Below are 21761 nucleotides of genomic sequence, written 5' to 3'. Positions count from 1 at the left end.
GTTTCTTATGCTAAAATTTTTGAAATGCTCTTGAAATGCTTTTAACTCCAGAAGAGCATTGGAAGAGTTTGCGAACAACTATAGTCGTCATTTAAGAAGAATTCGTATTACTAAGGAAGATTTGTAGCCCGTTAACATTTTAAAGTGTTAAAATGATTGGAAGAGTTATCGTGAAGCTACAGCATAATAACTAACCCTTAAGGACGATAACGGTATATAAATCTTGCTTGCTTCACATAATTCTTGTAACTTATTGGCTAATACGTTTCCAATGATCTCCCCTATTGGAGTAAGTTGAAATATCGAATAAAAGCAGTTCAGGTATGAGACAAAAGTTAGGACTTATCCTAATTTTCCTCCAAAATTCCCTAACGCTCGTAAATCTTGAAGAGCACTTATATAGTTAGCGAAGACCATTTGCCAATACATTACAAGAAGAATGCAAAGGGAGATATGTATGTCGCTCACGCCTTCACGAGATAAATGCACTTGAAGAATTATAGCAAAGCAACAGCAATCCCCAAATGCCCTTTGGTGATTCTTACAAACGTCTTCCAATTCTTTTCCCAAATCGGGCCAGTTGACATATTACCTCAAAACGCTTCAGGCATAAGACGGACGTTGGTTCTTATGCTAATGCTTTTGAAATGCTCTTGAAATGCTCTTAAGCCAAGAAGAGTATTGGAAGAGTTTGCGAACAGCTTTAGTCGTCATTTATGAAGAATTATTATTCCTAAGGAAGATCGGTATCCCAATAATAATTTCAAGTGTTAAAATGATTGGAATAGTTATAGTAGAGCTAAAGCATAATAACTTACCCTAAAAGACGATAACAGTATATAAATCTTGCTTGCTTAACTTAATTATTTTATCTTATTGGCTAATACGTTTCCAGTGATGTTCCCTATTGACATCAGTTGAAATATCAATTCAAAACAGTTCAGATATGTGTCGTTAGTTAGGACTTATCCTAATTTTCTTCCAAAATTCCCTAACGCTCGTACGTCTTAAAGAGCATTTATATAGTTAACGAAGAGCATTTGCAAATACATTTCAAGTAATAAGATTCCAAAGGAAGATATGTATCTCGTTTACGTCTTCAAGAGATAAATACACTGGAAGAATTATAGCAGAGCAACAGCAATCCCCAAATGGCCTTTGGTAATTCTTACAAAAGTCTTCCAATTCTCTTACCAAATCGGTTCACTTGACATATTACCTCAAAACTCTTCAGGCATAAGACGAACGTTGGTTCCGTTGTTAAAGGTATTTAAATTCACAATACACTAATTTTGTTCACCTCAACGGATAATTTACTTGAAAGACGCTTACAAATAATTTATACCAGTAATGCTATCCAAATAAAAATTATTGTTCAGGCATTAAATTGGATTTTGTTTCTAGGAATCGTTTTAATGTATATCAGCTGAAACTAGTTTCATAATACTTTACAGTGTTTTGAAGAATGCATTAGTTCTCCAAACTCTTACACTGAAATATGACGCAGGCGCATATGTTATAATATTGTCTTTTAATTGAATAGTTTCCTCTATATATTCACATTATAAAAATGGACGAGATATTGATCATAGAGGTTTATCGCTACCTTTAAAGATTTCAATCGTTTGCCATCAAAACTATAAATAGCTCCACGTTTTCTCCTTTTCTCACGTTGTGATTCCTGATATGACGTATCCAGGCGTAATATTTTGCAAGGATGCTCATGACAGGATAATGATAATAGCAATGATAATAATCTATTAAACATTAAACTTGGTGATAAACTCAAACACTGTGTTCATGTTTGTAACAATTACAGTTCAAGTCTGTTAATTAAAAATGATGAAACTGTCTTTCACTATTATACTACTACTACTACCACCACTATTACTAATACTACCACTACTACTACTACCACTACTACTACTACTACTCCTATTGCTACCACTACTACTACTACTACTACTAATAATAATAATAATATCAATAATACAACTAATAATAATAAAAATAATAATAACACAATCTTTTATTTATTGAGAGCAACCTAATTATATAACGGATACTTTACATTATATATAATTAGTCAAAGATCTGTAAGGCTAACATTTAGTGAATAAAAATGTACATATGTAAAAGAAGTCGATGCAATTATAAAAATTAAACATAATTTTAATGCGCATTTATATCAAAGTTACAGCGTACAAGTGTTATGAGTGATACAATTAGAATTGCTGCCTTAAATATTTCAAGAGAAATACTTTCTTTGAAGTTGATATACTAAGTGTTTGTATAATAGCCTGCAGCAAATGGTTCTTTAAAAATGTACCGACGTAAGCAAAATATTTCTGTCCGACCTTTTGATGCATATGAATCAATGTTTTTACCTTACTTTGTCCAAGCGTACCTTACAAACCTAACAGCATTCAATTCTCTGGCGCTTAATTATAATTATTGAAGATTTTGCAAGTATGAACAGCTTTTATAAAATAATATAGTCCTTAAACTATGAGGATTTTCTGACATTATATGCTGATGATGTATGTAGCAAAACTTCATGATTAACAGTATCACACTCTTTGCGCTGGTCATAAAGACAACTTAGTTTAATTTCCCATCATCAATATTCTTTATGGTTAGGTGTTTATTTATAGAGGAGAAACAGCAAGACTGAGGAAACAGATATCTGAATAAAGAATGACACTGCAAGGTGAGCGTCCATACTTTAACCAATGATCAGTCAGAACAGCGAGCAGTGATTGCTGTCTTTCGGGAATGACATATGTCGGGTAATCATATTAGTTTTCAATTAATTAGTAATAAAATGAACCATGCAATGGAAATATGATTCACAATGTTATGCCAGTTCTGCATCCGAAAACGATATTCGCAAGTTACACCCTTGCGGATAAAAATAAAAATACCACTTTCCTACTTGTTACGTTTTCTTTAGATAAAACGCTTAAATAGAACAAATGTTTTAGACATTTTTGTATTGACCATAAAACAAAACCTGGAAAGTACTACTCCAGTAATAAAAACCCAAATAAGTATTCCAGTCACATTACAAAATTGATGAGTGTGTGTAGGCTGGAATTTAAGTAAACACCGAACAGTTCTGTCGGGTGTGTAGTAAGCACAGTCTAATAGCTGAGGTCCAGTCTGTCACCCATCCATTTACATATCTTAAGTGTAATGGTCTGAATACAAATACCGATATGCAGAAATCGTCTAACTAAACGTTAGGAATGCAAACAATATTAGAGACTGCTATTCGACTTATACGTTTTTAAATAGAAGTTACAGTGTGCTATAAAGACACTAACAATATGTACGGTATTGAATCTCTAATCTCCTCTACAAATAGAACCACTTCCAAAGTAACTAGTGAAAACAGTGAAACAGAAGGCATGCGCACTGCATGCCATTATGACGAAATACAAATGTTGGTGGGTTATATTTTGTTGTGAAAATTGAATAAATTGACAGAATCAAATAACAAATCTTTGTATGTTATCTAAACATAAATAATTCTTTCTCTGACATGTTTGCTCTAAATAGACCCCTATCTACATTAGTAAGAGCCCTAATGTATCCCTGAACTCAAAATCTGCCAAGAACATTGGAGCTACAGCATTTACACTGCGGCTCGTTACTAATAAATTAAAACTATAGATAAATGGATATTGGGATTGGGAGGAGGTGAGTTCAAAGAATAACATTATAACAACTGGACCCATGGTCCTACTATCTAAGACGCCGACACTAATAGCTACCATGTTGGAGTGGGGGTGGGGGTGGGAGATCTATCCGCCCCTCCCCCATCGTAACTGACAGTGTCGACGTTTTATTTCACTTCTAAGAAGCACCTGTGTGTAGCCTAACGTGTTAATGAACATAAAAATAGATTAATAGAAATGAAAATTGGTAATTCACTAGTCTGGACAGCAATCAATCGACAGAGTGACTTTAACTCGTCCATGACGGCATCAAATCCAAACGTCATTTGTATGCGCACATAGTTTGCTTTAGATATTAAAGTTCTACTCAGAATACAATTGCCATTTTGCATAAAATATGAACACCACCCTGTGGAACGTTCAAAACATTAGATCTCCTACCGTTGCTCGAATTATTTGGTTGATGTTGACGTACATATTACGTTATTGACTGATAATCAATAGCTATGTATCCGAAGCCCTCAACTAGAATTCCTACGCTTAAATAATTCTTTTAAACTGACAGGAAAGATCCTTTAAAAAGCAAAAACAAAAAAAAAAATACAAAAAATACAATAATTAATAAAAGTATAAAGTATTGCAATTATAAGAGTTTAGTTTTGTTTTTCTCATTTTATCCTGATATAAACTGTCCGTGCCGACTCATACAGCAATTTGCTGTGTGATTTGGCAACTTAAAGTTTATCCCACGATAAAATCAGGAAGACGAAAATTAAACTCTTAAATAAACGTTGACGTTAACTAAACGTTAAACTCTTAAATAAACGTTAGAAAGTTAATTGAGTTGACTTCTAGTTTTGGCAAATAAATACATTATATACATACCATACTCCAGCTAAACGTGCGTAGCATAAACAGAAAAATAAGACCTATCTTGATATAGTTTTTACTATCTTTTAAACAAGACAACTCTGTTCTTCCCAATAAATCAAAGAAATCTTCTCTTCGGATAAATAGTTAAATGAAAAGTACAGAGAAGGCATGCGACCATAAAGAAATGAAAAGAATCTGCAGACGTCTTCTAAAGTGAGTATTAAAAAAGTTAACTCTATTTACAATATTAAAAATGATATTTGTATATATTTCCCCGATAAAACATCCCTCATTCTGATTGCTAGATACAGAATGTGCTCTGACTTACTGAGCAGATAAACAACGACTCGCTGACGTTGGCAATGTGTCAAAACTAGTTTCAATCCATTTCGTACAGCATGTACGTTTATTTGAGAAAGCAGTCTTCCCATCTGTGTTCGAAGCAACATGTTTGATGCTAAAGCATGATCTGCCGCCATCTGTAGCATGCAGTTTGGGTCGGGCTATCCAGCGTACGTGGAGGCACAGTGGATCCAAGAACAGATACATTCGTGTTTTGATAAACACAATTAAATCGATACACAGGGGTGTTTAACAAATGTCTTGGAGTACGAACCACTGTGATAAGAAGTCTGTGTCGGCTCAGAGTTCTTAGATATCATATTGGTTATCTGGCTTTGTAAAAAGACACCATCCAACCCAACGGCCCTTTTCAGGGCGACTGACGTATTTCAGAGATGTGATACTAGTCACTAACTGCCAGTTTACGTAGTTTACGTATCATTTTTCCTTGTATTAAAACTATGATACCATTATATCGTACCCAATCTCATCTTATGCATTAGTTTTAAGGATAAGTTTTGGATTGTTCGTGCGTGATATCGTACTATATCCGTTTTCTCCTTGGGATTAGTTTGCAAGAGTATGTTTTTGTATGTAACTAAGAGTGTTTGTTTCCATGTGTCATCATATCATATTGTTGGCCTCTTTAGTGGTTTGTAAGGATGACTGTTATACTGTTCGGTGTGGTTTTATTTAATTGGATCTCTTTTTGCAAAAATAAATGTTGCTTAGTCACTGGCATAGCACCGAAGAACAATCTCCGCAACTGCGTGGGGTCCTGGTGAAGTCGAATCCTTAAATTTAATTCAAACAACTTTTTCATTTTACTGGTTGGAATAATACGAGTGTTTGTCATCATATGCTCTTTGCCCCTAGATATTCATTTTTCAGCACAAGTTTAATATCCAGCTTTTGCGAACCTTGGCTAGCTAACGCTGAAAATGATTCAACGAATTATTATTATTTAGAGTGGAAAAAAAGAGAAAGAAGAACACTCTTTTGGCATTTAACTTTGGCTCACACTCTGCACCTTTTAATGCTTTCGCTTGAAAAATAGTCCCAGAAGCGAGTTGAAGCAGTCTTGAAGAGTACACTAACTAAAACGTCTAGAAGTATAATCTGCAACAAACAACAATTAAAAGAGCAACTGTTCTTCTAATCAATAAAACATTTTTCACGAGCATGATACTTTTTCAAAATTGGTCCGCAGCTGGAAATTCATGTGTTGTTAAATAGTTCGCTAGTTCGCTATAGTGAGTAGTTACAGCACCATATACGTGAATTTGTATGTGGCTGTTTAGAACGTTTCCTCCGAATGTTTCCACCACGGACATTCACCACAGATGCAGTATTTGATTTGGTTCAAGAAAATGCACTCCAGTTGTTGGATGTTCTCTGAAGAGACTCTTACTAGATCTAGAGTCTGTGCAAAGAGGTAGAAGTGTTGTTGAGAATTGGGGAGATTTGACGGTGCCGATTTGTATTCACTTAGCTGTAGCTATTAACTCAGTGGATGTTTCTGTGACTGGATATTTATATTGTTTGATTTGGAAGAATGATGTGGTTCGATAACTTACTGTCAATTCTTTTCAAAATGGAGGTGAGTTTATTTACATTCAAACCGCGTTTGTTATGAGGTAGGGGCTAGTAACAGGTTTGCATCCCTTTCCCTCTATTCATTCACCGATACTCATAATTTATTTTGTACCGAGCCCCTGTTGAGTAAATTGGCCATATTCCAACAGAAACAACCATTTTCCCAATGCCCTCTGATCAATCGATTGCAAATATGGCCGCCATGTCGTTGATAGTACTGCTATAACAAAGGTTCCAGAAGGCAGCTCAAGAAAACTTCCACAAGCATATGTGGTAGTGATCATACAATAGTATAGCTCTTAACCTGTATGCATAGGTTTGCAAGAGTATGTGATGGGTTGTAAGTTCTGAAGTTTGGTCGCAAGAATCAGCATATCACTCTTAACCTAACACATTGTTTCTTCTTTACGTGTATTGGATTGTAAATATGTGAGCTAGTCATGATACGATATCATAGCTCTTGTTTCCACAAAACAATGGCTTGTAAGGACGAGTATTGGACTTCAATAATGTGTACGATGGTACGTAAATATGAGGCTTAATTATCATATCATACACCTTGCCCCTACCATATCGACATATATATTCTATTACAAGTGTTGATGTTGGTTTGGAACAACAAGTGAATATCGTTATTTCAAACCGCGAACAACCTAAGCGTAGGTTTCAACAGATTAGTGTTGGATATGTGAGTGTGGGTGTTGGTTAATAATAACAAGTGTGTGCCATTACATTATACCGATCCTTGATCCCTTATACATTGCTTTGTAGAAATGGGGTCTTTGTTTTTACAATGTATGATCGTTTAAAAGAATATGTGTAAGTTATGATGGCTTAACATTCTTCTTGCCCCTCCCTTTTTGTTTGCTTGCAAATGTGGTGACGGATTGACAAAATAGAAAGTTATTTTTAAAAATATTACACATTGTTTCCTGCTATATTGTGCGATCTCTAAAATTTATTTGATCACTTCAGTGATAACCTAATATGTTTACAAACCAAGTGCAAAGCTCCAACAACTTATATGCAACCACCCCAAACATTTATTTTTATAACAATAATCATAATAGAAGCCAAAATTACAAATATGGTGCTGCAGATTTCTATGGACGGCACCCTGTACACACATAGCTTTAACTAACAATTCTGAATTACCAGTCTATCCTTATTTTGCTCAAATTCTTAGATGTGACAATGAGTGGAGAAAGGCACTTAACTAAAATTTAAAACATATATACACATATTTTTTCCTTCTGAATCCACAGTTTCTTGCGGTCAGGCCAGTACTGAACAGGTGTTCTTTTTAATAATCTGAAAAAGAAGGACCAGTGGTAAAATTCAACTCAAAGTAGTCAATGTAAAGGAAACTTCCTACCCTTGACATATTACACACATGTCGTCCCCTAAATTTTAGTAATTGTTACTATGTACATAATTTATTTGTTCAAGAAATACGTAAGATGCATTCATCAGGCCGTTGATTTGTTTCCAGAACCTCTAGCGTTATATTAAATCATTTTAATCGCATTGTCTACTTCCTTTTCCTTTTATTTACTGTAACCGACCTTCTTAGTTTTATTTAATTAGCCCTGGTCCTAGTTTACGTTAGTTTTTTTTATAATTAGCCCTAGCCCTGGCCATAACCCTAGCCATAGCCTTGCCATATTTAAATAAGTGAAAACTACAGCAGATGAACCTTGAAAATACATTGATGTTTTGTATCTAATGGCATATTTTTATATCATAATGGTCAATGGTTACGCATAACGCTTGCTTATTTATTTTCAGTTAGAATACTAACATGCTGTCGTTACATTTAAACTTATTATCAGCATTATTATGTATATTTAATTTAATTGTTTGTCTGTTAGTTTTAAATATTTTATTCCATTACATGCATTTGTAATGTAACGTTGGTTATTGGATTTGATGTTGTCCAGAGTTGAGTTCTTTTGATTTATTTTTATTTTCGATGTAAACAACTAATAATAGAAACATTGTATCTAGTTGCTGACCTTGTTCCAAAATCAGTGACAGTTTTGGTAAACATTTTTTTATTTATATTTATTATCTTTCTCAGAGTAAGAATCAGTAAGTTGAATCAATGTCATACCTTGACTACGTGATATGAAGCACGTGTCAATTGGTAAACAAACTTCTATTTTTTCTAGAATGATGAACTTTTGACCCCCATCCGGGAATCTGTCTTGCGTTTTACTTAGTCGTGATGTTTTTGATAAAGGTTGATCAGTCGTGCTTTAACATCAGACACGTTAAGTTGTATTATGTTGTGACCAGTTCGGGCTGAAATTTATTTTCTTCAAATTGTTGAATTCAAGTGATTGTTTTCCCTGGAAATGCAGAAGTGTTCTGATAATTCTTGGACAAAGACATTTGCTGGAATTTATTCGGAATTCAAAAACTGGAATATTTTCTTCTGTGATTTAACATGAGACTGTTGACAAATCAGTACAACGCTGACTATTGCAGACGTTATCGCCTTCCATTTTGTATTTTCATCGGGATTTGAACTGTGATTCACTTGAAACTTTTCATTGATATGACTTGTGTTTTAATTCTTGGATTACAATTTTGATTCAATTCATTACCGTAAGTTCTTTTTTCTTATTGTTTTTACTTTGTAGTCTAGGAAAATAAGTTATTTGTTCGATTTTGCAAAGCTTGTTTTCTTCACTCTTTTCTGTTACTTATTTTAAGAGCATAGACTAGTAACAGCATTAAATTTCTTACGTAATATATCCAAATTAGGCAATCGATTAATTAATCAAAGCTTAGATCAACTACGATATATTTCTTGGCTGGTACATTTTTCTGTTTTCATCCAGTAACTACTTGCCTTTAATTGTCACCAAGCACATGACAAGATGAAGAAAATATTTCTATCAGTCACATTATTTATACTGTGATAATTGCTTCATCTATTTTCTAATTATGTAAATCAATGCTATAACTGTTTCGCACAGCAACAATTTTAAATATATGTGTAAGACATCAAACTCAAATGCATTGTAATGACACTAAATCTGAAATATAACCCAACCAAGTACCTGTTGGAAGAGGACATTAAAGGCAATCATCAACCGCTCCGATGGCCTATTGGTTAGAGCGTCCGCCTCGGATGCTTGAGGTCGTGGGTTCGATCCCCGGACGAGTCATACCAGAGACTTACAAAAATGGTACTAACAGCTGCCTCGCTTGGCGCTCAGCATTAAGAGTTAGTGTTAGGACTGGTCGGCCTGGTGTCAGGATAATGTGACTGGGTGGGACATCGTGCGACATGTCTGCGGCATGATGCCACAGTGTTAGACATCACTATAAACTGTCACAATGCAGACATCGTAGCGATATGGCTGAAAAATTGTTAAAGCTACGTTAAAAAAAAGTCCAAATCACACACACACACACACACACACACACACACACACAAAGGCAATCATCTGAAGCGTCTATACCAGGGGTGCACAACACGAGGCCCGCGGGCCGAATCCGGCAAATTAAAACAACACAGAAATATGGCCCGTGAAGAGTAATTATATTAAAGAAATTAGAAAACCATTGGGATACTAAAAATAAAGTGATATAAAATCTTCATGTCAAGCAGTAGTTTATTACAACATTTATTAACGTTAATTTCGTTTACCAAGTCGCTGTTCTATAGAACATGTAGAGTCGTGTTTGCGGCCCTCGAGTGGTCTTAGAAAAAGCAATCTGGCCCTTGGCCGAGAAAGGTTGTGCATCCCTGATCTATACTATAATTGTTGCTATTATTATTATTATTATAAGCACTTTTTATGCAGAAGAGTGATACACCTTGTTGAAGGGGTCATCGGCGAAACATATCCATCACTGAAAAGTCTGTGCCGGGTTTCTTTTCCAGACACCACAGCAACTCGGTCTGTAACTTCTAAGTAAATCTCGTGCTGTCTATTTGGGTGTTACTGACCGCTTGCCTATTGAGTTAGTTCCTGTGCACTCCAGGTTATTTCCGTCGACATAGTTCCATCCCATTTTCAGGGATGAGCTTATGCCAAAGTGGGTTAGAAGGGCGAGGTGATAGGTACCGTTTTTGTTAAGCACGGATTGGATTTCCTGCTTGGAACGAATTAGACCCCTCTAGCTATTGGTAGCATTGGTTTCAATCAGTATATTAACTTTTGCCTTGCAATCATGTACACATACAAATAATGTAGGATTCAGGGATAATCGCTTTCCTGTCATTTTGGAATAATGTAGTCAGTTTGGAACTATAATTTAATGCGTATACCTTGTACGTCTAAATGGTAATGGCAGTCTTGTGCATATTGTTGGATATTAGATTCTCCTTGCCTATCAAATCAATTTTGGTTCCACTCAAGTAGTTTTCTTTGACCTTTTCTCATGGTTTAACTGGAAGCGCATGACCTTGTGGATTAGGATGCTAGTGCATGAGAGAAAGGCAATAGATCGTAGTACTCATATAATGGCCTTTAATCCTGCTTGTAATCTTTTAAAATTTTAGAATCAGTTTCATAATGTCAGTCATCATTGTATAAAAATGTATGTTATATTACGATGTATCTCTTCTTATAATTTTTTTGGTCAACTGATGAGCGTTTCTCTCTCTCTCTCTCTCTCTCTCTTCGGTTTCTATCTATTAATATAAACAGAACATGTTGATACTTTTCGATCAAACTCGGGATATGTATACGACTTTTGAAGTTATGCGGGCTTCTATTTGAGCGATACAACATATATCAATATGCAAGGATGTAAAGTCATGAGTTACGAAAGATGCAATAAAAATTTCGTTACCTTACTATCCAAATCTGCAAATATCCTGGTCACAACCTCGGCAGACAGAGCTCTTATAGATCAGGAACGTATGCAGGCGGCATTCTGGTGGAATGTAAATTTTTGGGCAGCCAATGTGCGGACATCTTGGAAATATATCAACCATTTCGCCTATATATATATATATATATATATATATATATATATATATATATATATATATATATATATATATATATATAATAAATATATAATATAATAAATATTAAACACATAAATAATGTCATCATACAGGAAAAAGAATTTTAGTTCGTACTCTAAGAAGATTCAACAAAACCGGGTCTGCGGGTAAACGGCACCCATCGCCTTGCCTGCACCACCAACCCCTATACCATCTTGACAATGCGTACATCAACTAAAAATGATGATATATATCGGCGTTATAACATTCGTACGCAGCAGGCACACCCGCATGTTTACCAGCAAATCCGGGTTCGAAAACCGGTTGAGTACGAATTGAACACTCTCCAACTTGTATGATAATATTATCTATTCGTATTTATAAAAATTATGTTAGTCTTATCAAACATTCTCCTGCATAATCAAGGGATAGTACTTACCGCTCTTTCTGGTGTATATTCATAATTCTCTCTCTCTCTCTCTCTCTCTCTCTCTCTCTCTATGTATATATATATATATATATATATATATATATATATATATATATATATATATATATATATATGAGATACATTCTTTTTCTATATGTAAACTTTTCTAGTCAATCTGACCAGTAAAGATAACTTTCCATTTTAAGCCTATACGATCAAATACGCGCTGTCCAATTACATGCAAATTCCTTGGTCCACTTTCTGTGATCATTTTAGGGTGACATATATCACCCCTCTAATTAAACCAATCAGGCTGTTAGATATTAAGGCCTAGTTATGTTCTTTATTTAGACTGTCTGCAATTGAACAGGTTATCATTTTGAGTCACATGGCTTATATTCTGAATTACTGTAGTGACAGGTGTGATTCAGCACCTTCTTGATAGGTCAGGAAAAACAATGTAATTTTAAGAAGCAAATTAACATACGCTAACAATTTAGAGAAAAAAGATCATGGATAGAGCCTAAACCTTCAGAATATGTCTTCGCTATTTAATTTTGTTCTTTAACCATATTTTGCTGAAAACAAAGTAAACCTTTATTATGCCGTTCAAGATGGACGGATATATTACGTTCAACAATCTATCTGAGAACTAAACCTATTTTACCAGTTCCATATATTGCCAATTAGCGAAATACTTTTGTTAGATATCGCAATATATACAATAAATTGGAAACAACATCTTCCTCTGCATTAACAACAAGAATGAAATATCTGATAAATATCAGCTGCCTGTTCAGATTAATTGATCCCCATGTAGCTAATAAAAATAAAGAAGTTGAAAGAACCATTACAATACTATAGATGAATAACAGAGAAAAACTGAAGACTTTAACGAAAATTGACACCTCACTATTTAACTGAATGATTTAGAGAATAAATTTTGGTGACTCAGAAATTTATTAATCTCTGATAGTCATGATTTGAAAAATTCTGATATTAAGATATTATGTTACGTGTTTAGGCTCGAATAAACAGTAACACAAGAAAGGGTGAAAAACAAGCTTTGAAAAATATAATAAATAATTTATTTCCCTGGAAAAATATTGTAAAAATGAAAAAATAACTCACGGTTTCAAGAATCAAATCCAAAAATAATCCAAGAATATCCCATGAATAATATTTTAGAAGACCTAATAATAAAACATTCTAATGATTTCGAGACCCGACGAAGCATCCAAGATGGAAGGCGATGACGTATGTTGTAACCTGAAATGTATTGAAGTTTACAATTCCTTGTAGAAACACAATAATTAATCCTCCGGTTTTGGAAATCCAAATAAAATTTTTAAGAAGTGTTTTTGTTAAAGAATCCCGTATGAGCATAACATATTTCCAGAGAAACGAATTAATCTTTTAGAATCCGAAAAATCAAAACAAAACTCAAAATTTCAAAACTAGTCACAACAAAAGAAAACAACTTGACATCAAGTGTTTTAAAGCCCCAAAACTCTGAGATCTCTCTTTAAACATCGCTATTAATGCTAAGTATTTCGCAATTTCGGAAATGCCTAATTTCGAAATAGAGGATCACGTGATCATGTTTACATATAAAAATCACGTAGCCCCTGTATGTCCTTAATAAGACCCAATCATTTTACTCCATGAAAAACGTTGTTTACTTGACCCTCGAACAAGGCCAGGAACTAAGTCCAAAATAGAAACAAGTTTTTCTATTATTAGGTATTTATGGAAAGATTCAGGTCAAACTGAATTTTCCGGAAAATATCAAATTCCTTGTAAACAAAAATACATTACCTTGACATGTAAAAAAAAATAAAAAGACTCCAAAACCCACAAACAATCAAACCAAATCAAAAACAAATTAAATAAACTATAAATTAAATCAAATATACGTAACAAAGAAAGAATTTGAAAACCCCGACGGTCAGAACCTGTTGGGTTTTCAGCCTTTGTAATGATGAAGGAAAATTCGAGGATGTATGCACTGGTGATGAATGTTAATCTACATATTTGCATACAAGTTTGTGAATAAAACGTACAAAATATTTAGAAATTATTCTAATATTCTTGAATGTGCTGATGTACCATTAGTCCTGAATGAGTTGATGTACCAACAGTCTTGACGTACCACAATCATAAAATCCAGGATATCTTTAAATAAGTCCTCAATAATCCCAAAAGATTGTTTAAGTCCAAAAAGTCAATGAGCACTTAATAATTCAAATTAATAATTTAAAAAATAATTCCCCTCAAATTATATTCGAACACAACTAAAGGTAATTCCACAAACTCATGTTAAAATAGAAATTAGGACTTTGTTGACAAACCCCTCGTTATATACATCCCCACTTGAGTTAATTTGCAATAGCATTTTCTAAATACCAATGGAAATTATCGTTTCCAGAATATGTTGATCTCGTAAACAATGTTAAGCCTTCAACTCCAATTCAAATAAACATCTTTAAAAATATGATAATAGTCGGGTTGGCCATAATTATACCCTCAACTATTGACAAAGGTCAACCACACAATACAAATTAAATATACCTATCACTTGACCTAGGTCGCCATAGAGCATTTTGGAAAATCCAGTCATCTTAACGGAAAATTACCCCAAGATAGCTTCCAGAACCTTCTAAGCTCAAAAACAAGTTTGGGCCTTGAACTCAAATGTTATTAAATATTTTGTTAACTTCTTAGAATCATGACAAAAAAATCAGGAAGGCTAAATAAAAGTTGGCTCAAACTCTCAATCACAACATAAGTCACGAACATAATATAAATTAAATATAGATAGAATAAAAAAGCTTGCCAATAGTTCTAATTTAAACATCTGCTATATTTAAGCTTTTATCATGTGCTAATAGGAGCTGCGGTGGCTCAGTGGTTAGCGTGTCGGACTCAAGACCGAATCGGTAAGGGCTCGAATCCTACCATCAGACCAGCCTGAATCAGCTACCTTGGTACAGCAATTGCCTCTGTACTAAAGAACCTACCTGTGTTGCTCTGCCGTAAAGCACTAAGCCAAAAATCATCTTCTAATCCGGTAACACTGTTATAATATACAGGGGTCTAGTTTTCCAATTGTTAATTTTGATGTTCTTTAAAGTTCTCATCTGGTCTGTCAAACAATCATTCATGACCTAATAATGTTGCAGAGATCAAAATGGTTGAAGATAATAACGTTCGACAACATCACGTACATCATCGTTTAGATTTGTTTTGTTATCTCCCTGTCCTGCTGCGTAGCTGCGTAGGTGTATAAAAAATGCTGTTTCATCGTCGGCATACTTACTACTTACCATGCATGTAGGCTTTGGGGAGAGGGGAGCTCTACAGACAGTATGTACAATAGAGAGAGAGAGAGTGACAAGTTTAAGATGAAGAATTTGCATTTGCAACATGCATATTTGAGAGAATGTTGGCATACCGTTACAGTACTTTCATGTAATGTGGCTGAAATTTCTTCACATATTCTACTTGTGGAAATTGTACATAATAATAATAATAATAATAATAATAATAAGAATAAGAATAAGAATAAGAATAATAAGAATAACAATAATAATAGTAATAATAATGAGGACTTTGTATAGCGCCTAATCTTTAGAAGCTCTAAGCGCTTTACAACATTAGACAACACCTATAAGATAAAAAATCATATATAATGATATAATTACAAACACAAACACCATGAAATTAGAAAACATAAAAAAACATGCTGAGAATATTTAAGGTAGGAAACATTATTAGGTCTTTAAGTTTGTTCTTGCAGTCGAAATAAGTGAGTTTTGAGAGCACTCTTGAATGTGATCACTGTGTCTTTGTGTCTAAGTTCAGTGGGCAATTCATTCCAGTTGTTGTTGTTGTGGGGTTTAACGCCATTTCTCAGCACACGAAAAGCTATACATGGCTGCCAGTATTAATGGTGGAGGAAGAACCCGGGAAAACCCCGGAAAGAACCACCGACCCACGAGAAGCTACTGGCAAGCTTTCTCACATACCCACATTGGCCGAATCCTAGACTCGAACCCACGCAGACAGAGGTGAGATGGCAGTGATCCATAACGGAGAGCGCTTTAGACCACTCGGCCACTCGGGGCCCCTAAGTTCAGTGGGCAAATCATTCCACGTTGCTGGTTCCTAGTATGTAAAAGAACGCTATCCATATGACTTTGTTTTCATAGTGGGAATAATGGGTATACGATTGTCAGAAGAGGAACGTAAGTATCTTGCTGGTGTGTACACATGGGTGAGGTCGGATAAGTATGTGTTGATCTATGCAAGCAGCTAACCAAAATGGTGTTTCCTATATGCTCGAAAAATCAGCCTGAATCAATATATTTACACTATCTTGATCACTTATCAAAATAGGGAACACGAATTATGTCAGAGTTGGCAATACCAGCGTCTGACAATGCAATCAATTAATTACAAAATATATGTAAGGTAAATATATTATCGGCTCCTTTTTCTTATAATTTACCTTTCGGAATCCAGGAAACAAAAATGACCAAGCGGACCTAGCAGTATAAATGAATATCTAAAGTAAGGCCAAGTTGTGTACTCTATAACCCAAATTGCACTCATCAATCGTACTTAAAAATAAAGGGATTTAAAAGTTTTTTAAAAATTATTTAAGCTATACAGTATCGTTTTAAATAGACAGGATAACCAATGCGGAAATCCATGGAAATTCTTTTCTTTAAAAAAATATATCCCATGCAGAATACGAAACTGTAGAGCGCAACCTTTACTTTCACACCTAGCCTAGAAATGTACTATCGCTTCTTCCCTTTGAGTGCTTGAAATTAATATTTGCACATTCACATTACTTACACGAGAATGCACGACGAAATTACATGGTGCAAAATGGTCTTCGTAAAGAAAAAGGTAATTACAGTATTTATACCACGCTATAGAATCATAGCTAAGCAACCCTCTACCACACCCTAAAACAACGAAATGCAGTTCAGATGAAGCGAACAGTATGAGCCTTTAGTTCACTTCAGTTCATACGATACTGAAAAAATATAAAAGCCCTCAGGACTAATAATATTTCACTGTGTCCCCACTTTGGACTATCATCACCGAGTTATGAGTTGCAATACTAACTTTTATTATATGTCACCTAATTTAGACGAATAACATCGATCTTTGTTGTGTGCGCACAAAAGCATGCCGCTTTAGATAACACATTACTGTTTCTAGTAATTCCGGAAAGATTAATACCTTTACACTGAATGGAAACGGTTACACATTGCAATTCAGCTTACATTTATGTCGTTTGGCATTTTCTCTCACGTCACTTAGAAAAGCAGGTTGTCTTACCAAATATCGGCGGAAGCTGATTGCAGATATTTACGTCACATGATCTACATACATGACCATTTTCAATGGCAAAGGTCGGAAAACGGCACTCTGGGGGAATGTACACTGCTGCACATGCGATGCTCGTACAACCAGGGGCTAAAAAGACAAAATCATTATAGATATTAAAACTGAAGTGTTCGTGGGAATTTTAAGGTGTTCTTCATGGAAACAGTATAATTGATATATTATAATGATAATTATTTCTCTCGTTTCGGATTCTAATTACTTATAAGTAAGTGATCTGATAAGTATTTACTTAGATACCTTGAATGACATCCGAGCTTTCGTTAAAAATTATTAACTGCGATTAGTCAACACAAAAGTTTTACATTTAATAGCTGTCACTCCTTAGAATGCTCTTAAATAGGAACAAAAATTATAAGCGTCTGTCCAAATAATTTAGGACTTATTAGAGGAAAATACAGAAAGCATTTTACAGTTCAATTTATGTCTTTAGGATCTTTAAAGAAACTGAGAAGAGAGACTTTTCACACGAGAGTATCTCTCAGACGAGTCATGGGATTACCATTTTCTACTCAAATTAAAACTACCTTAATATTCATGTCAAACATTCCAAAACAAAGCTCTTGCTAGGAAACATCAGTCCATTTCAAACATTTCAACCTAAAGCAGTAGTTAGGAAACATCAGTGCATATCAAATATTCCAAGACAAAGCGATAGCTAGGAATCATCAGTGCATGTCAATCATTCATACACAAACCTATAGATAATATATAACAGTGTATATGAAAGATACTAACATAAAGCTATAGTTAGTCACAAAGCTATAGTTAGGAAACATCAGTGCATGTCAAACATTCCAACACACACACACACACACACACACACACACACACACACACATTTGGAAACATTGGTATATGCCTAACACTCCATCCAACACAATGCAATATGACATTTCAACCCTTGTTGAAAGACAGTAATTTAATTAATCACTTGTTTGTACGACAGTGTCTACAAATTATGAAGTCTTCATTCTTAGATAAACTAAATTTAAATGCAAAATAAAACTATGTTGACTGTTATTTCATATTTCTTTTATTTTAAATTAGACTCGGTTTACATAATGCTTTCGAAAAATATTTGAATGAATTATCTGTTGTTTTTTGTTACAAAATAATACATTTCAAAACGTTCAATGCAATTTGTTACAATTTTATTTTAAATTGGATAGTCAAGCTCAATAAGTATGTTTAACTGTTATATTTATTTTTCCGTTAAAATAATTTTTCAGACATAAATTTCATTTATTCTTTGCTCTGGCAGCTTTTGTAAATAATAATAATAATAATAATAATAATAATAATAATAATAATAATTATTATTATTATTATTATTATTATTATTATTATTATTATTATTGATATTATTATTTGACTATTATTGTTACTATTATTATTGTTACTATTATTTATTGTGACTGTATTAGTTGTTACTGCCAATAATATCCCAGTTTTAATTTTGATTTTGCTACTCTTGCGTGTCATTACTGTTGTGGTAAGTGTCGTTGTATTGTTGTTGTTTCCTTCTTGTGACAAAAGATACTTACTGTATAGTGGTAATACTTTTTGGACTATCATCGTCAAGAAAACCAGTAGAATAGACAGCATCTTCATTGTTCTCACTACGAGTAAGAAGTGCAAAAACAATTTTTGAAGTAACTAGTTTCCATGCTTAATTGCTGCACGTTTATATACGATGCACAAATCTAAATTATTAATTTGTTTATCCTCATTTCCTTAATTACTTCACTTTCCTTTTTTGCTCGTTTGCAGTTTATGTCACAAGAGACTAGAGGCTTTTGTCGGTAACTTGTGCAATACGCTCTGCGTATTATAAATAAATGTCAACAATTTCTTGTTTCTTGACAGTTCATTCATTGAGGTACATGTATATTGTTTTTCACTGCAAGGTTAAATGTTTTGTTCTAAATCAGCGAGAACAGGAAACATCATTAACAGTGCATACATTTATAAAACAAATTAACGGGCACTTGTTGCTGAAAACAGCTTTGTCCCATTCATTTTAAGGCGCTTCATCCTCTCAACAGACCTACTCTAAGATGGGAGAAGGAACAACATGTACTAGATTATTGTAATGCAACCTAAGAGTATCTGTGCTTTGAGCTTTCTCTTATATTTCTCTGCTCTGTGATACTGTAGTAAATCGCTAGGAATTTCTAACAGCACAGAATTAAAATGGCTGAAATAAGGTAGCTATATTGTTCCCATATTGGCTCTTTTAATTATATTTTCTTAAGCAAATCATCATTAATGTCTAATTACACCAAACTGTGTAAAAATAAGAATAAAAATTTCTTCTGCTAAATTCCTTCTGCTTATTCCATTTCACCTTTTTGCAATAAGAAAACAATCCAGTTGAAGATTACATTTCGAGGAATGTGCTTTATTCAACACATGGAGAGATCCGTAGGTTCATAGAAAAAACTACAACTTATGATTTTGTACCACGCTTTCTTACTTACGTTTCACGTGTGCCTGTATGCAATCCAGATGGAACGTAAAAATGTCCTATTTAATCAATATAGAAAAAAGACACGCTATATTCGTGAAGTATGGATTCTAGACGTGAAGTATGGATTCTAGACGTGAAATATGGATTCTGTTACATACGTTCACAATGGGATACATAGAAACCAACCGAAATGTTATATGCAAAGTCAATAACTTGGAGGGTATAGGTTTGACCAAAAATTACCAATGTGTTTGACTTTTCTTTAGAAAACATTAAAACCAAGTCCACCTTGCATACTGATTGATATTTGTGAGATATTTCATCCAGACCATGCATACTGATTGATGTTTGTGAGATATTTCATCCAGACCATGCATATTGATTGATGTTTGTGAGATATTTCATCCAGACCATTCATACTGATTGATGTTTTTGAGATATTTCATCCAGACCATGCATATTGATTGATGTTTGTGAGATATTTCATCCAGACCATGCATATTGATTGATGTTTGTGAGATATTTCATCCAGACCATGCAAGCATTATGCATGAACACAATACCTAGTTTGCAAGTTGACACTGACATCATCAATATTTCACTGAAAGTTCAATGGGATGGGTCATTCTTGTCAATCTATAGTGTCAGTAGCTATTATTTAATCGGTTAATTATTAGTTATTACATACTAAAGTATCACAGCTTCTTACTAGCAGCAAAGTAGAACTGTACGTACTTAACGTTGTTATTGTTACACCTTCACCGACCACCAAAATGATATTTGCCTAAAATTTATCGATTGACCATGTTATTTTCGGAGGTAAACAATAAAGGATTATCGGCCAATTCTAAAGATTTATATGATAGTTTTTGCCTTACGGAGTGTACTTTCCAATACCAGCTTATTCAGCCTTCAGTACAGAACGTTTATATACTACTATTCCTGGTGGTTTTCCAGAGAGTGTAGAAATTTGCATGGACGAGAGCAAGACTATGTCTTGGTGTAGGGCTGTAAACCACGCATATGAATATATAAACCATCAACCATTCCGCCTCCAACGGTATCACCTTGAAAAACTAAGTTGCTCTTTCATAAATTAGTGATGCTTGTTATCTTGTTTATCTCATAATAATCATAAATTAAACCGCATGACTTGACATTGTAGTATACTAATAACAGAGTTGTGTTGTCCTTTGTGCTTACCGTCTTCAAATTTACAAGACGTAATTAGCCGATTTACGTAACTATAACGGAGAGGTCATCAGCAGATGAGAGAGGTTTCATATTCATAAAATGTTAATTTATTAAGTAATGAAAAACTTAGTTTATCCATTACTATATGTAAAGCCCGCAGGACGCGGGGAAATTAACAATATTTCCTGACGAGGACAAGTTTTAATCTTTAATAATAAACTCTAGTAATAAACAAAAAATATAATTCCATAGAATTTATGGCATTGTCACAAGTTAAATCATGTTATTTTAAATTAGAATTGATTCGAAGAACAAAATCATTGTGGCGTTTCATATTGCGATGCAAAATAGTTATTTTTTAACTTTTGTTCAGTGCTATGGTGTCTGTATGTGTGCATGTGCATGTGTGTGCTTGTGTGTGTTTGCCAACCAGACTAATGATGAACTGATCCCTCTGAGGCAAAACAATAAAAACGTGTTATTTCAAGAAAGCAAGATCATTCATTCACAATTATGGAAATGCAACCAACCACTTTCAACTATTTACACCCACCCACGTTCACCTACAATGAGCTACTTTATAAAGAGGTCTATACTCTTGCAAATACAGAAGTATAACAGTCGAAAGCGACTTGTAGTCTCGGCCGTCTTCCTATTGCCGTTTCAATTTACACAGTCGTGGACTTTGTCTTTATTTTATTCTTATTCTCATATTTGCAATAAATATTTCTTGAGTTAAAACATTTTCCATCTTCCTCTGTGAACATCATTTGGTTTTAT

General features: G+C 34.1%; 2 long non-coding RNA genes across 2 annotated transcripts; both read right to left on the bottom strand.

Moving 5' to 3' along the window:
* Positions 1-2011: 2011 nt before the first annotated feature.
* LOC149801876 (uncharacterized) lies at positions 2012-19015 on the bottom strand. The gene is made up of 4 exons (XR_016420731.1): positions 18862-19015; positions 17249-17386; positions 11304-11453; positions 2012-7802 (listed from the first exon to the last, which is right to left on the bottom strand). It is a non-coding gene; the product is annotated as an uncharacterized LOC149801876 (long non-coding RNA).
* LOC149801877 (uncharacterized) lies at positions 12407-17242 on the bottom strand. Its single transcript, XR_016420732.1, has 2 exons — positions 15602-17242; positions 12407-15532 (listed from the first exon to the last, which is right to left on the bottom strand). It is a non-coding gene; the product is annotated as an uncharacterized LOC149801877 (long non-coding RNA).
* Positions 19016-21761: the final 2746 nt, after the last annotated feature.

This window comes from Sinohyriopsis cumingii, chromosome 4 (assembly GCF_028554795.1).
Source record: "Sinohyriopsis cumingii isolate HCF-2022 chromosome 4, ASM2855479v2, whole genome shotgun sequence".
NCBI classification, from domain to species: domain Eukaryota; kingdom Metazoa; phylum Mollusca; class Bivalvia; order Unionida; family Unionidae; genus Sinohyriopsis; species Sinohyriopsis cumingii.
Note: the sequence above shows the minus strand (reverse complement) of the source record. Positions and strands in the feature narration are given on the sequence as shown.